This window comes from Protopterus annectens, chromosome 2.part2 (assembly GCF_019279795.1).
Source record: "Protopterus annectens isolate FY-2018-M chromosome 2.part2, PAN1.0, whole genome shotgun sequence".
NCBI lineage: Eukaryota > Metazoa > Chordata > Ceratodontiformes > Protopteridae > Protopterus > Protopterus annectens.
The window spans coordinates 72,580,741-72,599,038 of NC_056730.1; the positions used below are offsets into that span (position 1 = coordinate 72,580,741).

The window sequence follows — 18,298 nt, forward strand, 5'->3', positions numbered from 1 at the left end:
ATCATAAATTCACCCCAGGAGTTCCACCTGAGTCCCTCTTGGACGGGGTCAATAGGTGCTGATCATGGAAATAAGGGTAGAACTTGATAGGCTTGTAAGGACCTTAGGGCCATTAGCCTAGTAACTTCCTATGATCCTGTGGAAAGTCATTCTAAATTAAAAGTTGGTATAGATCACATATGCACCAGAAGTGGGTATTACATGAATTGCCTGGGTGGCACACAGACACACTGTATATAATACTCTGAGACTTGCACACCACATGCCACTTGATGTAGCTGAAGCCCTTATAGATGAAATGCTGGCTGTCATGTGGACTTGAGTGGAGCTTTGGTAGTAATGTGAATGCAATCAGTGGCCTCCAGAACCTTAGAGAAACTATTTATTTGTAGAATGTCCACATAGTGGTGGTTCTCTCCTCTGCTGTCCGTGGAAACCAAATCTGCTCTTCTTCATGTTGCAGCATCATGTCAGTGAACTCAGTTAAGAGTCACAAGGATGATGTCTGCAAAACTCTAAATGTGTCCCTTGTCAGACATTGAAGAGTCCTCATAGCAAGTACAGATAAGGTTACACAAATGTTTGTTTCCTCTGAGACAGGCATTCTCTGCATCCTCCTAATTCCATTTGAGGATGGCACGTATCTACCAACTCTCATATGGTGCTTCTGTCCACAGAGTAGCAGTCAACAATGCCACAGTTGTAGAAATGATGGTAGATTTGCTGCTGGTGGTACAACTTTTACACAAAGGGTGGCAGCATACACCATTGCAGACACTGGCTCCAAAGGTGGCCACTATTGCATGCTGTCCTGCTAATAGGTCTCTGAAGCATATCTCTGTTTTTAAATTCAGCATTTGCATACACAGTGGTTCTTGGTACTTATTTACATATCACTGTGTGGTTGTTAGAATAAGATGCCTACAGTGCCATTTCTCTTGTAGTGTGGTTACTCTACATGTATCTTTGAATTGCTTCCTCCCTGTGTCAACACACACTCCACTATTTCACACAATACTCTTAGCCATTTGTTTCTGAATTTCCCATATACTCATAACTTTATGAATTTCTGACGCTGTAGTTTTAAACCTACAACATACTTAGATCTCTTAAATAAGCCTATATATATATATATATATATATATATATATATATATATATATATATAAATTAGACTGCAAAAAATACTCTGGAGATATACAGTGGATATAAAAAGTGTACACACCCCTGTTAAAATGCCAGGTCTTTGTGATAAAAATGAGACCACAATAAATCATTTCAAAACTTTTCCCACCTTTAATGTCGCCTATAACATGTACAATTCAATTGAAAAACAAACAAACCTGTTAGGGGAAAAACATAAAAAATAAAAAAAGTACAATAAGCTGGTTGCATAAGTGTGCACACCCTTAAACTAATGCTTTGCTGAAGCACTTTTTGATTTAATTACAGCATTTAGTCTTCTTGGGTACACACCTGCCATCAATTAAAGAGGTTCATAAGTTCATAGAGTAATAGATTCATAGATTAGCATTAAGCAAACATCCCTTGCGAGCCATTTTAAGCCTAGCCAATTATCCCTTGTGAGACTCAAACCCTGCACCTTGTGTTTGTAAGGAAAACACCTTAACCATTAGGCCACCCTCCCAACCCACTGACTGATTAACCCCAAATAATGTTCAGCTGTCCTAGTAGGATTTTCCTGATGTTTACTTAGACCTCGACATAAAATCAACCCACCTTGGCTCCATAAAACTATTTACAACATGTTTATATATTTTAATATATATTTTATATATATATATTATATATATATATATATATATATATATATATATATATATATATATATATATATATATATGTTCACTTCAAAATCCTGAAAGCTCAAAATCCTGAAATCTCATAATACTGAAAAACATACAGGACACCAATACTGACTGTATTGCAGCAGAAATATTTACAGAAACATATTATTCATCTACAATTATAAGCAGGGGGGCAAGCCTCTTGCACCCCCTGCTACTTAAATATATCAACTCTGAGAATGCACTTCACAGAAGAAAATGGCAAACATACCATTACATGCTTCATGACTGCCTGTTGTAACCTTAGACATGTTCCCTTTTAACATACTATACTACAACATAACTCATCTTAGTATAGTGAAGTGTGATCTTGGAGTTGATCTATTTAAGTAGCATGGGGTGTGGGGGGTCCATGGGGGCTTGCCCCTCCTTCTTATAGTTGGTTTAGACTGATATGGTTTATCTTTTCTTTGTTTCTGTATGTATTTCTGCTGCAGTACAGTGTTGGTGTCCTGTATGTTTTTCAGTATTATGAGATTCAGTATTATGAATTTTCAGTATTTTGAGCTTTTAGGATTTTGAGTTCAGGGTTTTGAGATTCAGGATTTTGAGCTTTAAATATACTAACTCCAAGGTCGCACTACATACTCAAACACACAAAACACCACCACACAAGTTACATCCCCCTTGCACACACACAACACAGTAACAAAACACACTAACACACACTACAGCCCCTGCCCAAAACCCTTAAAACATAAACACTTACCTGAATGCATGAACACTGCGCAACACCAGAACCGCTAATTCAACATCTCTGAAATGCGAGATTTTGAATTTCGTACTTCTAGGTGTTTGTTGTTTCAGCCTTTCCACTTTATGGGTCCAGATTCTGAAATTTGATATTTCACGATTTCAAGCATATAAAGTGTTTCCATATACACACATATATTGTGTTCCGATAAATATTTTACTATCTTTGTAGCTTAGTCTCCTTCAGATTAAGATATAAAACATTTTGACCATTTGCTAATACTGAATAAAGGACACACTAAAATCATGGGGGATATGTATTTACATTTTTAATTTGTCAGTGGTAGCCTCATAATTTCACCAATGTCCAGTATCTTTATTAGAAATTTACCATGCAGCTCTTATTTAAAATCACTAAACAGATCTAACTGTTGTTACTTTCTGTGTGAAATAATTTTCTTTTTTTTTCTTTCTTATCCAGAATGAAGATTTCAACACCCTGTGGGTAAAATTAACATAAACATTTTAATATTTAAGGTGGTGTCTGAAAGCTCACAACCCTTGCATGCCAAAGAGGTTACCTGTGTCTGGCATAAAAGGCATCTTCTGATGTATTACTAATGGTTTTACTGCACATAAGCAAGTCAAATGGCATCATAGATACTTGGTCTAGGGTTCCAAACCTCTTCTGCAAATCAACAGAATGGTTTGGAGGGAAAGGTATATCTCGCAAAGGGTTCATAGTTCATAGGTTGGTACTAGGCTATCGGCCCTAGGGCCTATATAAGCCTAGCCATAACTCCCTGGCTATTTCTTCCCACAATATTTACTTCCCTGAACCCCTGTCTAGCAGGGCAACTGACGTGATTCTTTTGTCAGATGCTATCCCTGACACTGTATGCTAGTTGGTGGAAGCTCCTCTATTTCTGTCTTTGAAGCCTTTATTCAGACTTTCCTTCTCCTCAGCTACCCTCACAGGTACTCAAAACTGCCAATTTGTTCCATAGGTTCATAGGTTAATCACTGCTATGGAACAGACTCCCCATCCACAAAAGACAAGGTTCATTTCTGCCCATATTCAAGCACAACGTAGATCAATGGATGAGAAATGGGAAATTTATCCCAGGACTGCAATCTTTACTACTAATGGGCAGAGGCATCTACTAATGCGTTATCCCATGCATGGGTCCCCTCAAATTATCTATGGTATGATCCCAGTTATTCTCATTAGCGGGTAATATATAATTGTCGATCATGGGATGGGTAAGACCAATATGTATTTAAATGGGATGGGTTATTTCAAGCACAAAAATGGAAGCTGGCTAGGCTTAAAATAGTCCACAAGGGCAGTTAGCTTACTACTTACCTATGAACCTATGTTGTTGTTGGTCTTTCGGCTTTGTGGCGGTAAGGGGATGCCACAGTGGAACTCCGGTCTGCTAATGATTGGCAGTAGATTTTTTTTTATGAAACGCCGAGGTGCCAGCTCGACACCCAACCTTCAGCGAAGGCACGCCCATTTACGCACGCATATCTTTCGAACGCTACCCAACCATGGGGAGGACATGCAGACTCCACACAGAAGGCACTCCCAAGCCAAGCATCGAACGGGAGAACCACTTGCTGTGAGGTAACAACGCTACCGCTGTACCACCGCGGAATTACCTATGAACCTATGTACCAAACATTTATTTGTCCTGAAATATACACACTCATTACTTGTTACTTAAAACTATAAAAGTTCTTATTCTTAAAATGTATATTGAGATTATTTAGTTTTAAATGAGAGTACATATTTCTTGCACCAGTTCCGTTTCCAGGGTTACAGGCAATTTCATCATTTCCTTTGTGACATATGCTTGTAAACAATTTGTTGAAAATTTAGGCCTAAAATACTGAAAGCCGCCAAAGGCTGAGAAGACATGCAATTTAAATAATTAATTCAGTTAATTTTACCACTTTTTGGTATTTGCACTAAGCATGCACCCCTTGCCATAACTTTACAGATGTTTTATCAACCACCAGTGTCATGTCTGTTAACATATTCCTTATATCCGGCAGACAACATTTCTTACTATTGATAAATGATATTCTGATGGCAGGTTGATGCTGGCATGGTTAAGTTTGTGCTCTTTTTTAAGAATATACTAATACTTAATTGTCTTTGTGAAAGACAATTCAGTATTAGTAACAGCCTGCATTTAATTGCTGGAACCTGTGTTCTGAGAGATTGCCTTCCAGACTATCTGCAAATATACAGAACTGAGTATATATTTTTTGGTTATAGAGTTTGTTAATTGTTGCTTAGATCTCTGTTGAAACTGTTGTCTCCCTGTTCTGAGAGACTGATCTGCAAATATACAGAGCTGAGTATTTTTTTTTGGTTTTAGAGTTTGTACTGTTAGTTGTTGCTTAGATCTCTGTTGGAACTGTTTTGTCCCACCCACCCTCTCTATTTTTGGTTTGTAGTTTAAATTTGGTGGCTTTTGCAGTTGCTCGCCCCACTGTAGATTTGATCTGGGACACTCCCCCAGTCCCATCTCTTTACCACATTCTACCTAATGAACTCTTTCTGCACTTGCTTTTAGTCCTTTTTAATTTAATTGCATTTTTAAACTTTGTTTGGTCTAATATTGCTACATACTCAAGTGTGCTAGCTTGCACTGCATGTGAATTGTTTTTACTACTGTTTTTGCTACTTTTCTGTAAAAAAAAAAAAAAAAACTGTAAGCCTGTTTCTACCTTTCCTGTAACTAGTGTTCCAGATACAGATTTGCTGTATGCAGGACTGTATGTGAGCTTCTGAGCACCCCAAGCCTTTCTGTGTTGGAGGGAATCCTTCTAGCTTATCAATGGGAGTGGTAAGCACTAGGTAACCTGTCTACCACATAACGAGTGCTTCTGGCCCAGAAATTGTAGTTATTGGCTGTTTGGGCAATCTCTTCCATCTCTCCCAACTTTCCGATTTGAAAGCCTGCATTTGCACTTGTTTCTATCCTGTAACCCGTCTAGTGCAGATACATATTCTTAGTTTTTGCACTTAAATTTGCTTATTCATACTCAGCACTTGTTCAGACATTGTAAGCACTAAATAAACTACTAATTACTATAGCACTCAATCTTCCTCATTACCTAGAGGAAAACAGTTTTTGTACTTACTTTTCTCACTTGCTTAAAGAAAAACAGCTCTTGTACTCACTTTCCTCACTTACCTAGAGGAAAATTGTTTTTTATTCAGGCATGTCCATGGGTCAGCTCCCAGTGTTCTCTCCTGTCTATCTGATGAATCTGGGCATCTTGAGGCAATGTAGAAATTGCCTCATGTACACAGACAACCCTCTCCTCCAACCACTCAACACTACAATCTGTGAGAGATGCACTTATCTAGCCAAACTGGAGGTAAAGCTCTCTCCAACCAAGTCTGAACTTGACAGTCATGAGGAGAAGGTAAACATTTGCACCACACCACACTCATCACATAGTCTCACTAAATCTACACCACCAAAATCCACACATAGTAACACAAAAACATTCATGGAGGCTCTCAGTAATAATCTGTCTAAGCAACAGAGACCTCCAAAGCAGAAACGCAAGCAATCTCCATCCCCCAACACAACCCAAATAACAGATAGCCCACAGACTCAGTGTGCCACTCAATCACAGCCAATAAGGCAAAACAACATACCCAACACACTAGTCGTAGGTGACTCTATAGTCAGGCACACTGATGTCCCACTCACCAGGCTAAACAAAGAAAAGTTTACTGTCAGCTGTCGGGTGCCAGGATCCGCCATATAACCCATGCACTCAGGTCACTCCACAACAAGTACAAATATGACTCTGTCATTGTCCATGTTGGTGTGAATGACCTGAGACGTACCTCCCTGGACTACATGAAAACAGACATGGAAGAGCTCTCCGATCTTGTAGCCCAGGCAGTTATGACCCTAGCCCTGAGTAGCATTCTGCCATCGCCCAGAATGATATCGCAGTACAAGGACAAAATGATTGACTTCAACAATTGGCTAAGCTTCTGGTGTCATTCTAAGGGGATCCAGTATCTGTCTGCTTGGGGTGACATGGACGACAGACCACAATGCTTTGCTACAGATGGCCTGCACCTGTCGCCCCTGGGATTCCGGATACTGGCTAAGGCTCTTGCTGCCACTATAGTGCCTTTTTTAGGCAAGGTTCAAATAACAAATTCACCACCGTAACAGGAACAGGCAAGCAAAAACTGGGGGTAATGCTACTCAATGCTAGAAGTCTAAATCTCAAAATGCACTTACTCGAGGCACTCCTTAAAATGGAGAACATTGATATCTGTGCAGTGACTGAGACCTGGTTCAAGGCTCCAGAGAGCACCCCTGCTCTACCAGGCTATAACTCATGCCACTCTTTTCAGTCATGTAACCTGGACCGAAACACCAAAGGCGGAGGTGTGTCCATATTCATTAAGGATATTCACACCTCCAGGCTAGTTGCTCAGCATAATGCAGCCAAGGTTATCCAAGTGCAACTAACTCTGGGAAAAACTGCAATCCAAATTGTAGCTTGCTACAGATCCCCTACCATGCCCCGGGATTCCCACTCCTCTTTTCTTGATGTACTGGAAAATATTAGGGTTCAATTAGGGTTCAACCAAACACCCTAATAATAGGCGACTTCAACTACCCCACCATTAACTGGGACAACTACTCTTGTACCAACTCCTTAGCTCAACACTTTCTGGACTTCATAAACTCCAATGCCCTGAATCAACTTATCCACACCCCCACCAGGGGCAACCATATCCTAGACCTGTGTCACTAGAGTGACCGGTGTTCCACACCTGAAGTCAACTCCTCATTGGTCCGATCCGACCATAATCTAATCACCTTTGATATCCACATACCGCCCCCATCCCCCATTACGGAAACCATGGTAAAAAATTTCTCCAAAGCCAACTTCATGCTTCTTAAGACAGAAGTGTTGAACTTCATGACATCCATGCAGATGGACAATACAGTTACAACTGCTGAATACTACACAAATGCACTCTTTAAGCACTTACACGAGTGCATGGATCATGCTATCCCAAACAGAACCAGACGCTATCCTCTAAAAAAAGGAAGCCAATCTGGTGGTCCCCTGCCCTAAACAAACTGTACAACAGAAGGAAGAAACTTTTGCAAAAGAGAGTAAAATCCCATGAGTGGAGGAGCTCCCTGGACAGCCTCAGCAAGATGCTGAGATCCCTTATAAGATCCTCCAAAGCTAGCTATGAAAACAAAATTGCCACTAATTCTAAGGACAACCACAAAGCATTCTATAGCTATGTCAAGAATCTCGATGGCAACAGCCAGCTCTGCTCTGAGTTACAGCACAAAGGCACGAAAAGTACAGAATTAACTGATATTGCCAACATCCTGGCAGATAGGTTCAGTGCTAACTTTACCCCCACCCCCCCCCCCTAAAGGGCCCATATCTATACAGGAAGAATGCAGAGTCCCTGTAGTCACAACTATGCAGGTAAAAGCTGCACTCTCTAAAGCCAAAAACACAGCATCCATGGGACTGGACAACATCCCAGACTGCGTTTTACACGATCTTCAGAATGAACTGGCTCCCCACTTAAGCACCATGTTCAATAATAGCCTCGCATCAGGCTTTGTGCCCATTGAATGGTGCACAGCAACAGTTATCCCACTCCACAAAGGGGAAGCCACCACTGATCCTGGGAACTATCGACCTATTAGCCTGATGAGCCTGGTCTGCAAGGCCATGGAACGTATCATCATGGAACTCATAAACAAAGACATTGGTAATCTCCAAACTCTGGATCTCACCCAGTTCAGGTTTGTGAAAGGCAGATCATGCCTCCTGAACCTGATTGGCTTCTTTGAGGCAGTCACCAAAGCCGTAGATGAGGGTAAGGTGGTTCCCACAGCCTATCTTGACCTCGCCAAGGCTTTCGACACCATCTCCCATTCTGGAATTATAGCTAAACTCACTAAACTAGGTATAAATCCCTACGTCACAAGATGGGTTGCCAAATGTCTCACTGACAGAGCCCACACTATAAAAGTTGCAGACTTTCCCAGTTTCCCAGTGTTCTCTCCTGTCTATCTGATGAATCTGGGCATCTTGAGGCAATGTAGAAATTGCCTCATGTACACAGACAACCCTCTCCTCCTACCACTCAACACTACAATTTGTGAGAGATGCACTTATCTAGCCAAACTGGAGGTAAAGCTCTCTCCAACCAAGTCTGAACTTGACAGCCATGAGGAGAAGGTAAACATTTGCACCACACCACACTCATCACATAGTCTCACTAAATCTACACCACCAAAATCCACACATAGTAACACAAAAACATTTATGGAGGCTCTCAATAATAATCTGTCTAAGAAATAGAGACCTCCAAAGCAGAAATGCAAGCAACCTCCATCCCCCAACACAACCCAAATAACACATAGCCCACAGACTCAGTGTGCCACTCAATCACAGCCAATAAGGTAAAACAACATACCCAACACACTAGTCGTAGGTGACTCTATAGTCAGGCACACTGATGTCCCACTCACCAGGCTAAACAAAGAAAAGTTTACTGTCAGCTGTTGGGTGCCAGGATCCGCCATATAACCCATGCACTCAGGTCACTCCACAACAAGTACAAATATGACGCTGTTATTGTCCATGTTGGTGTGAATGACCTGAGACGTACCTCCCTGGACTACATGAAAAGAGACATGGAAGAGCTCTCTGATCTTGTAGCCCAGGCAGTTATGACCCTAGCCCTGAGTAGCATTCTGCCATCGCCCAGAATGATATCACAGTACAAGGACAAAATGATTGACTTCAACAATTGGCTAAGCTTCTGGTGTCATTCTAAGGGGATCCAGTATCTGTTTGCTTGGGGTGACATGGACGACAGACCACAATGCTTTGCCACAGATGGCCTGCACCTGTCGCCCCTAGGATTCCGGATACTGGCTAAGGCTCTTGCTGCCCCTATAGTGCCTTTTTTAGGCAAGGTTCAAATAACAAATTCACCACCGTAACAGGAACAGGCAAGCAAAAACTGAGGGTAATGCTACTCAATGCTAGAAGTCTAAATCTCAAAATGCACTTACTCGAGACACTCCTTAAAATGGAGAACATCGATATCTGTGCAGTGACTGAGACCTGGTTCAAGGCTCCAGAGAACACCCCTGCTCTACCAGGCTATAACTCATGCCACTCTTTTCAGTCATGTAACCTGGACCGAAACACCAAAGGCGGAGGTGTGTCCATATTCATTAAGGATATTCACACCTCCAGGCTAGTTGCTCAGCATAATGCAGCCAAGGTTATCCAAGTGCAACTAACTCTGGGGAAAAACTGCAATCCAAATTGTAGCTTGCTACAGATCCCACACCATGCCCCGGGATTCCACTCCTCTTTTCTTGATGTACTGGAAAATATTAGGGTTCAATTAGGGTTCAGCCAAACACCCTAATAATAGGCGACTTCAACTACCCCACCATTAACTGGGAAAATTACTCTTGTACCAACTCCTTAGCTCAACACTTTCTGGAATTCATAAACTCCAATGCCCTGAATCAACTTATCCACACCCACACCAGGGGCAACCATATCCTAGACCTGTGTCACTAGAGTAACCGGTGTTCCACACCTGAAGTCAACTCCTCATTGGTCCGATCCGACCATAATCTAATCACCTTTGATATCCACATCCCGCCCCCACCCCCCATTACGGAAACCATGGTAAAAAATTTCTCCAAAGCCGACTTCATGCTTCTTAAGACAGAAGTGGTGAACTTCATGACATCCATGCAGATGGACAATACAGTTACAACTGCTGAATACTACACAAATGCACTCTTTAAGCACTTACACGAGTGCATGGATCATGCTATCCCAAACAGAACCAGACGCTATCCTCTAAAAAAAGGAAGCCAATCTGGTGGTCCCCTGCCCTAAACAAACTGTACAACAGAAGGAAGAAACTTTTGCAAAAGAGAGTAAAATCCCATGAGTGGAGGAGCTCCCTGGTCAGCCTCAGCAAGATGCTGAGATCCCTTATAAGATCCTCCAAAGCTAGCTATGAAAACAAAATTGCCACTAATTCTAAGGACAACCACAAAGCATTCTATAGCTATGTCAAGAATCTCGATGGCAACAGCCAGCTCTGCTCTGAGTTACAGCACAAAGGCACGAAAAGTACAGAATTAACTGATATTGCCAACATCCTGGCAGATAGGTTCAGTGCTAACTTTACCCCCACCCCCACCCCCTAAAGGGCCCATATCTATACAGGAAGAATGCAGAGTCCCTGTAGTCACAACTATGCAGGTAAAAGCTGCACTCTCTAAAGCCAAAAACACAGCATCCATGGGACTGGACAACATCCCAGACTGCGTTTTACACGATCTTCAGAATGAACTGGCTCCCCACTTAAGCACCATGTTCAATAATAGCCTCGCATCAGGCTTTGTGCCCATTGAATGGTGTACAGCAACAGTTATCCCACTCCACAAAGGGGAAGCCACCACTGATCCTGGGAACTATCGACCTATTAGCCTGATGAGCCTGGTCTGTAAGGCCATGGAACGTATCATCATGGAACTCATAAACAAAGACATTGGTAATCTCCAAACTCTGGATCTCACCCAGTTCAGGTTTGTGAAAGGCAGATCATGCCTCCTGAACCTGAATGGCTTCTTTGAGGCAGTCACCAAAGCCGTAGATGAGGGTAAGGTGGTTCCCACAGCCTATCTTGACCTCGCCAAGGCTTTCAACACCATCTCCCATTCTGGAATTATAGCTAAACTCACTAAACTAGGTATAAATCCCTATGTCACAAGATGGGTTGCCAAATGTCTCACTGACAGAGCCCACACTATAAAAGTTGCAGACTTTCCCAGTTTCCCAGTGTTCTCTCCTGTCTATCTGATGAATCTGGGCATCTTGAGGCAATGTAGAAATTGCCTCATGTACACAGACAACCCTCTCCTCCTACCACTCAACACTACAATTTGTGAGAGATGCACTTATCTAGCCAAACTGGAGGTAAAGCTCTCTCCAACCAAGTCTGAACTTGACAGCCATGAGGAGAAGGTAAACATTTGCACCACACCACACTCATCACATAGTCTCACTAAATCTACACCACCAAAATCCACACATAGTAACACAAAAACATTTATGGAGGCTCTCAATAATAATCTGTCTAAGAAATAGGGACCTCCAAAGCAGAAACGCAAGCAACCTCCATCCCCCAACACAACCCAAATAACACATAGCCCACAGACTCAGTGTGCCACTCAATCACAGCCAATAAGGCAAAACAACATACCCAACACACTAGTCGTAGGTGACTCTATAGTCAGGCACACTGATGTCCCACTCACCAGGCTAAACAAAAAAAAGTTTACTGTCAGCTGTTGGGTGCCAGGATCCGCCATATAACCCATGCACTCAGGTCACTCCACAACAAGTACAAATATGACTCTGTTATTGTCCATGTTGGTGTGAATGACCTGAGACGTACCTCCCTGGACTACATGAAAAGAGACATGGAAGAGCTCTCTGATCTTGTAGCCCAGGCAGTTATGACCCTAGCCCTGAGTAGCATTCTGCCATCGCCCAGAATGATATCACAGTACAAGGACAAAATGATTGACTTCAACAATTGGCTAAGCTTCTGGTGTCATTCTAAGGGGATCCAGTATCTGTTTGCTTGGGGTGACATGGACGACAGACCACAATGCTTTGCCACAGATGGCCTGCACGTGTCACCCCTAGGATTCCGGATACTGGCTAAGGCTCTTGCTGCCCCTATAGTGCCTTTTTTAGGCAAGGTTCAAATAACAAATTCACCACCGTAACAGGAACAGGCAAGCAAAAACTGAGGGTAATGCTACTCAATGCTAGAAGTCTAAATCTCAAAATGCACTTACTCGAGACACTCCTTAAAATGGAGAACATCGATATCTGTGCAGTGACTGAGACATGGTTCAAGGCTCCAGAGAACACCCCTGCTCTACCAGGCTATAACTCATGCCACTCTTTTCAGTCATGTAACCTGGACCGAAACACCAAAGGCGGAGGTGTGTCCATATTCATTAAGGATATTCACACCTCCAGGCTAGTTGCTCAGCATAATGCAGCCAAGGTTATCCAAGTGCAACTAACTCTGGGGAAAAACTGCAATCCAAATTGTAGCTTGCTACAGATCCCCCACCATGCCCCGGGATTCCACTCCTCTTTTCTTGACGTACTGGAAAATATTAGGGTTCAATTAGGGTTCAACCAAACACCCTAATAATGGGCGACTTCAACTACCCCACCATTAACTGGGAAAACTACTCTTGTACCAACTCCTTAGCTCAACACTTTCTGGAATTCATAAACTCCAATGCCCTGAATCAACTTATCCACACCTCCACCAGGGACAACCATATCCTAGACCTGTGTCACTAGAGTAACCGGTGTTTCACACCTGAAGTCAACTCCTCATTGGTCCGATTCGACCATAATCTAATCACCTTTGATATCCACATCCCGCCCCCACCCCCCATTATGGAAACCACGGTAAAAAATTTCTCCAAAGCCGACTTCATGCTTCTTAAGACAGAAGTGGTGAACTTCATGACATCCGTGCAGATGGACAATACAGTTACAACTGCTGAATACTACACAAATGCATTCTATAAGCACTTACATGAGTGCATGGATCATGCTATCCCAAACAGAACCAGACGCTATCCTCTAAAAAAGGAAGCCAATCTGGTGGTCCCCTGCCCTAAACAAACCGTACAACAGAAGGAAGAAACTTTTGCAAAAGAGAGTAAAATCCCATGAGTGGAGGAGCTCCCTGGTCAGCCTCAGCAAGAAGCTGAGATCCCTTATAAGATCCTCCAAAGCTAGCTACGAAAACAAAATTGCCACTAATTCTAAGGACAACCACAAAGCATTCTATAGCTATGCCAAGAATCTCGATGGCAACAGTCAGATCTGCTCTGAGTTACAGCACAAAGGCACGAAAAGTACAGAATTAACTGATATTGCCAACATCCTGGCAGATAGGTTCAGTGCTAACTTTACCCCCCCCCCCCCAAAGGGCCCATATCTATACAGGAAGAATGCAGAGTCCCTGTAATCACAATAATGCAGGTAAAAGCTGCACTCTCTAAAGCCAAAGACACAGCATCCATGGGACCGGACAACATCCCAGACTGCGTTTTACATGAACTTCAGAATGAACTGGCTCCCCACTTAAGCACCATGTTCAATAATAGCCTCACATCAGGCTTTGTGCCCATTGAATGGTGCACAGCAACAGTTATCCCACTCCACAAAGGGGAAGCCACCACTGATCCTGGGAACTATCGACCTATTAGCCTGATGAGCCTGGTCTGCAAGGCCATGGAACGTATCATCATGGAACTCATAAACAAAGACATTGGTAATCTCCAAACTCTGGATCCCACCCAGTTCAGGTTTGTGAAAGGCAGATCATTCCCCCTGAACCTGATTGGCTTCTTTGAGGCAGTCACCAAAGCCGTAGATGACGGTAAGGTGGTTCCCACAGCCTATCTTGACCTCGCCAAGGCTTTCGACACCATCTCCCATTCTGGAATTATAGCTAAACTCACTAAACTAGGTATAAATCCCTACGTCACAAGATGGGTTGCCAAATGTCTCACTGACAGAGCCCACACTATAAAAGTTGCAGACTACAAATCTGACCTCAAAGCAGTGACAAGTGGAGTACCACAGGGTTCCGTCCTGGGACCTCTCCTGTTTGGTATCCTCTTCTCTGAAGTACAGGCTAACACAGAAGCCTCTGGCTAATGAAGTTCGCAGATGACTGAAAACTAGGAGCCATAGTCAAGTCCCCAAATGATGTGGACATCCTACAGAAGGGCCTTGCTGAGACAGATGCCTGATGTCAGAACCATGGCCTCAAGCTCAATGCCAAAAAGTGCAGTGTCATCCCCTTTGGTAAAAACTCTGTACCCATGAACTACCACATAGGCAGCAATCTACTTAACACCAAATGTGTGATAAGAGACCTTGGGACCCAGGTGGACAGTAGTCTCTACTTTGATACTCACATCGCCACAGTAGTCAGGAAGTCCTACTATGTGGCACACCTCATCATAAAAGGGTTCTCATCAAGGAAAAAAGAGGTGATTGTTCCCCTCTACTCGACACTCATTAGACCCATTATAGAGTACAACGTCCCTTTTGGAATGTACCTCACAAGACATCTGCAGCAGCTGGAAAGGCCACAGAAGTACCTCACAAAGAGGATTACTAGCCTCAAACAAATGTCCTACACTGACCGCCTCAAAAAACTCCAGCTTTACTCCGTAGCATATCGCCTACTCCGAGGTGATCTGTACCTAACATATAAAGCTATGTCAAACCCAGAGCTGTTGGACATGCTACACCTAAAGAAATCCCAATCCCTCCGAGCTACATGCTCTAGGGACCTAAACCTTGTCACCACAATAAACAAGACATGCTGGAGGGCTAGATTCCTGTCCCAGAGACTTCTCATACTCTGGAACAGGCTACCTATCTATGTCAAGCAAAGTTCTTCATTAGACCTCTTCACGAAAAATCTTGATGAGTGGATGGGAAATAGGAAATACACCCAGGGGATCACTTCTGTGTGTCTGCTTGACAGTGACATAGGAAAATAACTTTCTTGGGTGGCGTAAGCCAGGGAACCTTGTTGACTAGGTTTACGTAGGCCCTTGGGCCAATAGCCTAGTACCTACCTATGAACCTATAAAGGGTCTTTATGTATCTGACATGAATCTCAAGGTTTCCAGAGCATTTATAATATTGTGGTTTCCCTGAGGAATACATTACACATAACTGCTACTGAGTCACATTTCACTGCTGAGTTCATTTCTTGTAAGCATACAATAAGTGCATTATCATTATGACCTTTGATGTTATGTACTGTCTGGTAATAAATGTAACAACATTAACTAACAGGCAGATTACTGTTCCACAAGGAACATCTGCTAATGTTCTTTTCACAGCCTTCTAATTAAACAACAGTGAAAAGAAAAAGTACCCACCCATAAAGTAATAAAATATTGCATCACTATTAGACAATGTGCAAGAGGTTATTCTAAGCCATTCATTTTCATATCTCCCCCTTGCAATCTCTATAACATTATGTGTTTCGATTTGTATCAAGGAGTAAAGAATTATAAGGCTGATATGCTCTGTCCCAATTTATCTGCTTCGCTAACACTTTACTAGTATTTTCCATACCCTCCTTATTACTCTGAATAATACTGTAATTTCTCTCATTATTCACATAGCTACTCCCATAGCTACCTCACCCTCCTTATTACTCTGAATAATACTCTGAATAATACTGTCATTTCTCTCATTATTCACATAGCTACTTCCATAGCTACCACACCCTCCTTATTACTCTGAATAATACTCTCATTATTCACATAGCTACAAACTCTTACTACAATTCTTTAAACTTCTAAACCTATACACCACATTATGCTGTCTTTCATCCTGCCAGCCTTGCCAAAACATAACTACCTCCTTTTTCGTCTCATAATTGTTAGACATAATTACTAACTTGACTGTGAGCTATTAAACCCTTATCTGTACTCTTATTCCATATGCTTGCATGCTTTCGTGAATTTAATCTCATTGTATATTTTCATTATGCCTGTGACTGCCTTCCCTTTTCTGTATAGTTCAGTTGTATGATATACTACCCTGACACTTTGTATGTATAATTTTCTTTCTATGAACTATATAAGTTGTAATTATGCATTTTTGTTTCTTTGTGGGCTTATGAATTATTACTATGTAAATGTTTCTTCTATGGTGCTTTTCTCCCAAGGCCTTTGTTGAAAAAGAGCACTAGCTCAGTCAGACTTTCCCGGTCAACAAATGTTAAATAAATAAATAAATACCACCACACTACAATACTTGGAGATGGGAGCATCGACTCACCTAATCCAAAAATACACTCATGTGTAAAAAAACTGGAGGTAAAGCTCTCTCCAACCAAGTCTGAACTTGACAGCCATGAGGAGAAGGTAAACATTTGCACCACACCACACTCATCACATAGTCTCACTAAATCTACACCACCAAAATCCGCACATAGTAACACAAAAACATTTATGGAGGCTCTCAATAATAATCTGTCTAAGCAACAGAGACCTCCAAAGCAGAAACGCAAGCAACCTCCATCCCCCAACACAACCCAAATAACACATAGCCCACAGACTCAGTGTGCCACTCAATCACAGCCAATAAGGCAAAACGACATACCCAACACACTAGTCGTAGGTGACTCTATAGTCAGGCACACTGATGTCCCACTCACCAGGCTAAACAAAGAAAAGTTTACTGTCAGCTGTTGGGTGCCAGGATCCGCCATATAACCCATGCACTCAGGTCACTCCACAACAAGTACAAATATGACTCTGTTATTGTCCATGTTGGTGTGAATGACATGAGACGTACCTCCCTGGACTACATGAAAAGAGACATGGAAGAGCTCTCCGATCTTGTAGCCCAGGCAGTTATGACCCTAGCCCTGAGTAGCATTCTGCCATCACCCAGAATGATATCACAGTACAAGGACAAAATGATTGACTTCAACAATTGGCTAAGCTTCTGGTGTCATTCTAAGGGGATCCAGTATCTGTTTGCTTGGGGTGACATGGACGACAGACCACAATGCTTTGCCACAGATGGCCTGCACCTGTCGCCCCTAGGATTCCGGATACTGGCTAAGGCTCTTGCTGCCCCTATAGTGCCTTTTTTAGGCAAGGTTCAAATAACAAATTCACCACCGTAACAGGAACAGGCAAGCAAAAACTGAGGGTAATGCTACTCAATGCTAGAAGTCTAAATCTCAAAATGCACTTACTCGAGACACTCCTTAAAATGGAGAACATCGATATCTGTGCAGTGACTGAGACCTGGTTCAAGGCTCCAGAGAACACCCCTGCTCTACCAGGCTATAACTCATGCCACTCTTTTCAGTCATGTAACCTGGACCGAAACACCAAAGGCGGAGGTGTGTCCATATTCATTAAGGATATTCACACCTCCAGGCTAGTTGCTCAGCATAATGCAGCCAAGGTTATCCAAGTGCAACTAACTCTGGGGAAAAACTGCAATCCAAATTGTAGCTTGCTACAGATCCCCCACCATGCCCCGGGATTCCACTCCTCTTTTCTTGATGTACTGGAAAATATTAGGGTTCAATTAGGGTTCAACCAAACACCCTAATAATAGGCGACTTCAACTACCCCACCATTAACTGGGAAAACTACTCTTGTACCAACTCCTTAGCTCAACACTTTCTGGAATTCATAAACTCCAATGCCCTGAATCAACTTATCCACACCCCCACCAGGGACAACCATAACCTAGACCTGTGTCACTAGAGTAACCGGTGTTCCACACCTGAAGTCAACTCCTCATTGGTCCAATTCGACCATAATCTAATCACCTTTGATATCCACATCCCGCCCCCACCCCCCATTATGGAAACCATGGTAAAAAATTTCTCCAAAGCCGACTTCATGCTTCTTAAGACAGAAGTGGTGAACTTCATGACATCCGTGCAGATGGACAATACAGTTACAGCTGCTGAATACTACACAAATGCACTCTATAAGCACTTACATGAGTGCATGGATCATGCTATCCCAAACAGAACCAGACGCTATCCT

At 42.5% G+C, this 18,298-nt stretch overlaps 1 protein-coding gene across 1 annotated transcript in view; it reads left to right on the forward strand.

The window, feature by feature from the left end:
- The window catches only part of GCLC (glutamate-cysteine ligase catalytic subunit), a gene marked incomplete in the record, with an annotated part of 1,017,552 nt that overhangs the window by 620,962 nt on the left and 378,292 nt on the right, over positions 1 to 18,298 (forward strand).